General features: G+C 33.2%; 1 pseudogene; it reads left to right on the forward strand.

The window, feature by feature from the left end:
* LOC121392618 overlaps positions 1 to 2,959 on the forward strand; it is a 16,680-nt pseudogene extending 13,721 nt beyond the window's left edge.
* Positions 2,960 to 9,115: the final 6,156 nt, after the last annotated feature.

The following is a 9,115-nucleotide window of genomic DNA, read 5'->3' on the forward strand; positions in this document are numbered from 1 at the left end:
TACCTAGATATATTGTCACACCATCTATATTCTGTGTTAACTATAACACTTACGTCTAGTCGACACAATTAAATGATTGCTAGTATAAACTTATTATCATAATGTAAATCAATGTAAGTCTAATTTATATATTTTCAAGATTGAGCATAGATTGCATATCAAATCTAAATGCTACAATTAGTAACTAATGAACGCTCATTGACTGTTAGCATAAGACCCCTCCCTCCAATTAAGTAAAACACGTGGTAAAGTTCAGGACAGTTCAACGATGGCTAAGAATCACCCGCTAAAAGAAAGTCGAAAACAGTAGTACTAACCCAGGTATATTATAAATAATACATTATAAAAATTTTATCATAAAATAGTACAATTCTCAAATAATTCATTGAATAGCGCATATTTTACATACTTTGATATTATTGTAGTATGACATCTCTTTTCAGACCGGTACGTACTGGTCAACACATATGAGGGACAAGTCAACAATAAAGAGACTCCAGATGTTAAGACTGGTGGTAAAATCATTAGGTATAGAAACTACTACTTAACAATGGTGTCAGTGTAATAATTATTATAGAATCGGAAGGGACGTGTATTAAACCAGCTCCATTTTCAAGCACCTGTTTAAATCTGGAGAAGTTGCTCGAGTAACAGCCTAATAGTAAATGGTTTGGTAAGTAACTAATATATTGTTTTATATAGCATATGTTATTTTCTTGATTGTAGTATACTCGTGTCATTACTCAAACTGCTTTACAGAAATTTCAAGAAGAGATGGGAAAGATCATAAAAGACCCTTATAAGGTAACATGAAACTATGAGAGAATTTATTTATAGCAATAAAAATGTACAACAATTTAATACTATATTAAGACTTACCCTTTTTACATTTGTTTCTCTCTCTTTTTAGTGGTAATGAGGCAAACTGGTCTGCCATTTCCTCTCTTAAATGAGAAAAGCAAAGTATGAAGTATATACTATTTGTCTTGTCTCTATTGTGTCCCTTAGAGTGCTCGAGTACATATTCTTGACACAGAAAGTTTTGAGAATACATTTGGAGCTAAGCTCAGCTCAACGTAAAAAACCTCATTTGAAAGTTGGCGATTTACAGGTAAAATATTTTGAGATTTTGATAATGTTCCTGCGTCTCATTTTTACAGGAAATGTGATGGACCAAGTATAAAACACCACAGGTAATATGATATTCTAAGTAATAGAAATGAATTATTTTACAGAGCAATATGATGAAGATAAGGACAAGGATTTTAATTACTGATGAACAGAGACTACAAGTATTCTGATAGTATAGTATATGACAATCTGATGTTCTGGCTCATTTACTATCTTTTACTACAAATTATACTGTCATAACAATCTTTGAGTATTATGTGTTTTACTAGACATGAAATGCGTGAGTGTATCTTTAACAAAGGACAGTCAAAGCGACTATGGAATGAACTGTAACAAAGTAATTGTTTTTCATACAGGAGACATTAATTATATTAGTACATATCATAGTAACTAGTATTTTCTTTATTGTTTGTAATGTACCTTTATGTATATCTTATTTCTATATAAGTTCTGCACAAGCGTATTTTAACTTTCCTATTCTTTAGGTGGTAGACTCTTCAGATGTTGTGATACAGGTATAATATTCTGTTAATGTCATTTTCCTACATGTCTATGAAAGGTACTTGATGCTCGTGATCCACAAGGCACTCGGTCTAAACATATTGAGCAATATCTTTGTAAAGAAAAACCACCCAAACCCTCTCATCTTTCTCCTTAATAATGTGAGCTTGTCCCTCCATGGGTCACTGTAAGTTTTATAGCATGGATTACTCTCTTACTTTCTTTGTCTAGACTTTGTTGGGTAAGAATCCTTTCATCAGAATATCCCACCCTAGCTTTTCCACGCCAGTTTAACAAACTCATTTTGTAAGGAGCTCTCATTAATCTCCTCAGACATTTGCTAAGGTACTGCTGGTGCATATAGATAATGGTAACTATGGCAACTTTTGTCCCTTTCTTAGCTTCACAAGGACAGGAAGCAAATAAGGTAAATATTTTGTTTTTCTGATCATAGACCCAACTCAATGATATCTCTTTTGTAGTGTTGGTTTTATTGGTTACCTAATGTTGGTAAGAGCTCAATTATTAACACACTTCGTTCTAAGAAAGTCTGTAATGTTGCTCCCATTGCTGGAGAGACAAAAGGTCAATAGAAACCACATATAATTAATGATATTATACTAAATATATCAGTACCAGTCATTAAATATTGTAGTACTACCTAACGCCTACTATTAATTGTGTCCACTAAATTTAGCAATTTTTCCAAGTTATAATTGTATAATATACTGACATATGTCCTGACATCCAATACTACTAGTAATATAAAGTATAATAGTAATGTATTACATCTTATTGTAACTAAACACCTTGTTTGATTACTACTGTCTTAATTAAGTCTGATATTTCTCTTGTATTGTTTAATAGGTGTGGCAGTATATTACATTAACCAAACGTATTTATCTCATTGATTGTCCTGGTGTGGTTTATCCTAGTGGTGATACAGACACTGAGAGATGTTTTTAAAGGAGGCTGGTAAGTTTACCTCTAGTTTAAAATTATAGCTCAGTTTTTGTATCTAGGGTCGTGTAGAAAATATCAAGAACCCCTCTGACATATTCCAGCTGTTTTAGAACGAGTTTAAACTTGAGTATCTTCGTAGAACCTACCAAATACCCTCTTGGGATGATGCTACTGACTTCTTAGAGAAGTTGCACAAAAAAGTGGGAGGCTATTAAAGGTTTGTATTAAGCTCTGTCATAATCCATTATGTAGTGATCTTTATAGGTGAGAGCCCGATATTAACACTGTATCCAGAATGATACTAAATGACCTTCCAAGAGGCAAAATACCTTACTTCGTTAAACCTCCCATCAGGTTTGACTAATGTCATTTATGTCATTGTAATGAACTTCATTTTAGTCTAAAAAGAGTAGCAGTGAAGAAGGAAGTGATGTCCAAACTATTTAAATCTATCTTTTCAACCAGATGAGAAAAATGTAGATAACATAGATGAGCAGATGGATAGGAAGAAACAAGAAAGAAGCAAAAATGATGGAGTTGATGAAGAGAGAGAGGAGCCTCCAGAGGAAACCCTAGGAGAGGATGACAGACGGAAGCCTCAGTGAGGAGCCAGAGGAAATGAACATAGGAGTAACTGTTCAAGATGAAGATGGGAGAGAGAAGATAAACAGAGAAAATGGCAAAGAGAAAGACAAGGAAGATGTTAGAGAGACTGACAAAGTGGGAGAGGAAGAGTAAATATTGTTGGTGACTGTGATGAAGAGAGAAAAAGAGATGGACTGGAACACTGGACATGTAGAGGGAAGTAGCGATACTAAGAAATGTTTGTCTGGAGAGAACGTAATGTTGACGACTCTTTAGGAGCACAGATGGATGAGAACAAGGCAACTGACCATTCATCTCAAATTCAATCTGAAGAGCAAGATAGTGATCCCTCTCAATCTCATATTGTAGAAATAGCTTCACTTTTGTCGTTGGGCCAGAGAGAGCATTATCATGTAACAATATTACTGTTCCTATGGAGATGACTTTGACAATCAAAATCTCCTTCTTAAGAAGAGTTCTTATCACTGATTCTCTACAGCTGTTACCAATAATGTAACCGATGTACCAGTACCAAGATGTCCCCACATGTTCAATCTCTGTATCCTCCAAATATTATTGAGCAAACTTCCAATAATAACATTGATGTAAATCCTAATGGCAAATCCAGCATCTGAGTTCACTCTGCTAAATATGAATTAAATCATTTCTTGAATCAATGACAGAGCCAACTACTAACAATCAGAAAGTGTCACAAAAGAAAAAGGTGCTGAGGAAGAGCCCCCAATAACAGAAGAAGATCGTAAACCTTCTAATGTAGATTCCAGAACTGAATCAATCATACTAATATCTCTGTGACAACTGTTACTGGTTCTACTAGCTCACCTCAACACTCTGCAGATGTTTTAGACAAGTATGATTTGGGAGGTAGTGAGATGATGGAGTCAAGTAATGCTACTGCACCTACTTGTTCCTTTGTGGACAATATCTTAGCTTATCAAGTGATGATAATGAAGAAAAAAAAAAAAACTATCTCTACATCATTTGGGAAGGAAAGAGGAAAACGATATGTGGTATCTGAAGATGAAGGAGATAGGATTGTGGAAAACAAGGTAATATCTAGATACTGAAAATGAAATGGTAACAGTCACTGAAGGACAAGACCCAGTCAATATAAGACAAAGTGATCAGCATTTTAAGGTCTGTCTGTTTTAATATATGTTTGCATAGCATCTTGTTTGCATTCTCTTAGACCTTTCAAAATGCTCAGATTAAGTTTCCAAGTCAACAAAGAAAAGAAGAGAAGATGAGATGGAGTCTCAGTGCTCTATCAAACAGTCTGATGATGTCATCATTGTTAATGTCAATGAGCCCAACAGATCTTCCCTACCAACAATGCACCCTATAACAAATAAATGTAAGAACATTGATTTATTGACACCATTTAGCACTAAGATCTAGAAAACATTCTGATAAAAAGTCTGGATGTCTCCTATATTTTCCTTAGACTATCAAGAGGGGGTTTTGGAGAAATCAACCTTGCACCAGGAGAGTGTATCATTAAATGAAGGACATTTGTCATCATCTACTGGCAGTATTTTGTTTGCTAACAAACAATATGTTGAAGTCATAGATATGTCTCATCCTAAAAATTAATTTGTTCAATTCATAATATTAATGAAATGTTCCCAAGGAAGGACAACTTAGAGAAGCACCAGTTTACAATGAAAATAGAGGAAGAATCACAAGGAAAATCAACTAGTAAAAAATTATCCAAAACTACAAAGAAAAGGTAACTTCAATATTGTCTTAGAACATACATATAAATATAATATGATATCTGTTAGGCGTTAGTAGAGAAACTGATAAAAGAAGAGAAAAAGATGAGAGAGACAAGCTGATAGTGATGATGATGAAAATGATTTATTAAAGAAGTCAGTGACATTATGACTATTTGTCTTTGTAATTACTTTCTCTCTTTCTTTTAGAAGTCTTCTATCAGGAAAGTAAAACTAAGAGAAAAAAGTTGGTGTCCATTTTTATAGTCAAGTTGATGTCAAAAAAACAGGAGATGCAGAAAAAAAGACTTAACATAATCCATTGTGCTCTTTTTAAATGAACAATATGTCATATGTCTATAGTATAGAGATATTTTACATGTTTCAAATACAATTCTTGGAAAAACCTTCTTTCAAGAAAACGTTTCTTTAGATAGTATAGAGTAAATCAATTTGTAGCTTGCAAGTTTATCTTTGGAAAATGTACATTTGAGTGACTCTTTTCTCAAGTCTGTTCTTCTGGACTACCAGATAGAGTTTTATCTATTGACTATGACTATATTAACTTATGAATATGAAGAAGCTTTATGATAATACAGATGTTACTATTGTAATAACACACAACACATACTAATTAAGAATGTAACATTGTAAAATAGCGTTCTATTCAGCAATGCCTACCATGTAAAAAATACCTGTCAAGATGAGTAAGCATTGAGTGGAATTAATTAATCAAGCATTATAATTGAAAACTCTAATAGTTTTTTTTTTTTTTAAAACAATAAAACTATTGGAAATTCTATGTTTGTACACATGTAACAATGAAATTTTAAAGAACAATTGTAGTACATTGCTCTACAATTGTATACAACCATTTTTTAATGATTTCAATCAATGTAATATATAGAGTGCTAGCAAAGTATATAAAAATTTAACATTGTTTTTAAAGAAACCTTCACAATATTGTTGCTTTGTAGTTAGTGACAGAGCATATATTAATTTGTTACGGGTAGTATTATTTATCAACGCACCACTCACCTCCACAAACTAACTCAGTTAAGTATTACATATAAGAATGCAATAAAATAACAATCCTATCAGCAATAACCTACCATTTCTTTTATTGCTTGTATTGCAATGTATTCTCTCTGGTTATTTTATCTTTCTTGTTCTCCTACTAACACTGTTCTGTTGAAGGATCCTCTTATTGTGTGGCTGACTGTGATAGTAATGGTCAGAGACTTGTTTACTAAGTATGAAGAGGTTGTGTTGTTCTCCCTCAAAAACACAGGAGAGAGTTTTCCTGTTTACTAAAGACGATGGTCGTACTGGCTATGTTGTATGTCCAGATACTATACCCAAATGGTGTCATATAAACTCGTAATAATATCAGCTCATGCTACAATATATACAGGTCAAAATCCTACTGCTTCCTCATGTTTATTACAATATAACATTATCTAATGGTAATCAGGTTGAAGTGTACTGTGATATGAAAGTATTCACTGTGATGAAGAAGGAGTTTGGACAAGAGTAGCATTTGTTAACATGAGTGAACCTGGTTCATCTTGTCCCACCTGGACTAGTACAATATGATAACATCAATATACCAGTTTATGTTGGAGCGTTAATGAAACAGATTTCTGGGTTGACCAACTCTACCTTCTTCTTTACTTATTAATCTCAACTATACTAAGGTGTGTGGTCAAGTGAGAGGACACCATTGGATAGTCCGCTGCGTTTTTTGTTACTTTTATAATGATAGCCGATGTGATCCTGAAAATAAAAGACATTTGGAGTAACTCTTAGCTATCGTAACAATCCTCGTAAACATATTTGGACATATGCTTGAGGATGGCATTGAACAAGGAACAACATACTTGATTGTTCCTGTTATAATGGCAGTCTATAACATGAACTATACTATACCACTTGTTGGTAATGATTACGACTGTGAATCAGGACTTCTGGTTATGATTATTATTATTATTATAGTATATCTTATATCTCAGTGATCCCCTCTGGGATGGTGAGACTGTCCCTTGGACGTGAGGCCACCTGTATGTACTTCTATCAAGATGCATGGTTTATCAAAACACTAAACGAGACAGTTAATGATGATATTGAATTGAGCCTGTGTGGTGTTTTTTTCAACCAGTATTTCTTGCCCATGGGACTAGCCCTTGACTTATTGAACTGTACATTAAATAACGGAAGGTCCATGGAATTTGTACTTTTATATTACCTTTTGCTTTGGTTACTTTACTCTAATATAATAATTAACACAATATTTTAATATAAACATACTACTACTTGTTAGACATCCCAATTTAGATATAAGCACATGTATTGTGATACTAAAAAAATAGTTTACATTGTATGTATTGTTATAACTTCTGATAGTCACAAAATTATTTTTTTTTTTACGTTCTAGCAACAGAAAATGGCAACTACATGTACTCGTGGGTAAAACTTTGTATAGTATATGGTATAGATGAGTCATGTGGTAGCAAGTTATGATATCACTTCATTCATTCTCTATGGGTATCATACATATTTGTGATTGTTTACTGTAAGTCATACATATTTACTACTAAATACCACTGGTATTGTAATATAAAATAACAAATTGTTATATCACAATAGTTTTATAAAAAAGTTTATGAAGAACAAACTTATTACCTTGAGTGCAACTTCTGCTTTAATACATGAACTATTACTATACCATTTGTTGTAATGATTACTACTGTGAATCAGGACTTAGTGGATTATAATTATGTCTTATAATTTTACCAATGATCCCTCTGTGATGATAAGAACTTCCTGACATGAGGCTACCTGTTGTACTTCTATAGGTCACTCCATGGTTTATCAAGATACTAAATGAGATAGTTGTAATTATGATATGAACTAGTAATGTGGTTACAGTAATGATCAGCTGATATTTACGTCACTGCTAATGACCTTGCTGGAACTTTATATCGATACAAAATGCAGCACTAATATATATTTTCTCATAGTACATGTTCCTTCAGAATATTCTGTAAACTTATTCTACTGGAAATGTATTTAATTAAAATTATACTGTACTCCGATCCTAAGCTTGGAAACATAACTACATTAATTTTCCATTCAAGTATGGTATTTGTGACTAATATTAATAATAATATGCTGTTGTCATTGATGACGAGGTGACGGTGTGCGGCCGAGGATGTCATTTATTTAACCCTTCAGTGACTCCGACCTCCTTGGAAACAACACAAGTAGTGGGTGTCGATCTAGTATTGGTCATGTCTAGAGTAGGATGGGAAAGACTATTGCGACTATTTCTGATGCTGAATTACGAGAGTTTCTAGTGAAGATACAGTCGATGAATTATATGCTTTTCTCCTGACTAACAAACTCCAGCCCACTTCAGAACTGGTTCAACAATCTGACACCTTATCAAATTGATATCAACTAGACAGACTGTTTTGAGGTAGGTTTGATCAATTATCAAGTTTACACAGTAGGTTATTACTGAGCAGTTTGTATGTACTAGAGACCTGACAGCTCTCTGGTACTTGTGGTAAGCCTTAAAATGGTTTCTGCTCTAAAATGATAATGATAGACACTTATAGTTAAAGTACTAATCTTATATTTCAATCGTGATGATACAGTTTTATTGATTTATGGTGGTTTTATTTTTTTAAAATTTTAAACTCATGATCTATATTCTTGTGTAGCTAAAACGATGCAGAGTTTTCAAGAGATATTGACTGCTTATGAAGCATAATGAGAGACTAAGGTTTTAAACTGATAAACAATTGACCTGAAGAGAATCTCAACTATAACACGGTGGTGCTCTTCATTTTAGAGCAGATGAAATGAAGATGGGTGAATTACAAGTAAATCATATACACAAATTATAGAAAGTATATGTAGTTATTATCACAAATACTTCATGTTAAACTATTATTTGAACAGACATTTTGTATTATCAGTATAGACAAATGAATCCATAGTTAAAGGTCATAAACACAAAGCAGACTTCTTATCTGGAAACCATTAACTGTCCTATAAAGACTAATAAAAGCTAGACTAATATTTCTATTGATATGTCACACTCTGTTTTTAGGATCGGCTCGTTTGGAGTGGGTGGAGGTGGTGGGGAAGAGACTAACTTTATTAAGAGAAGAAGGGATAATTAAAAGGAATGG

This window comes from Gigantopelta aegis, unplaced genomic scaffold (genome assembly GCF_016097555.1).
Source record: "Gigantopelta aegis isolate Gae_Host unplaced genomic scaffold, Gae_host_genome ctg4195_pilon_pilon:::debris, whole genome shotgun sequence".
NCBI lineage: Eukaryota > Metazoa > Mollusca > Gastropoda > Neomphalida > Peltospiridae > Gigantopelta > Gigantopelta aegis.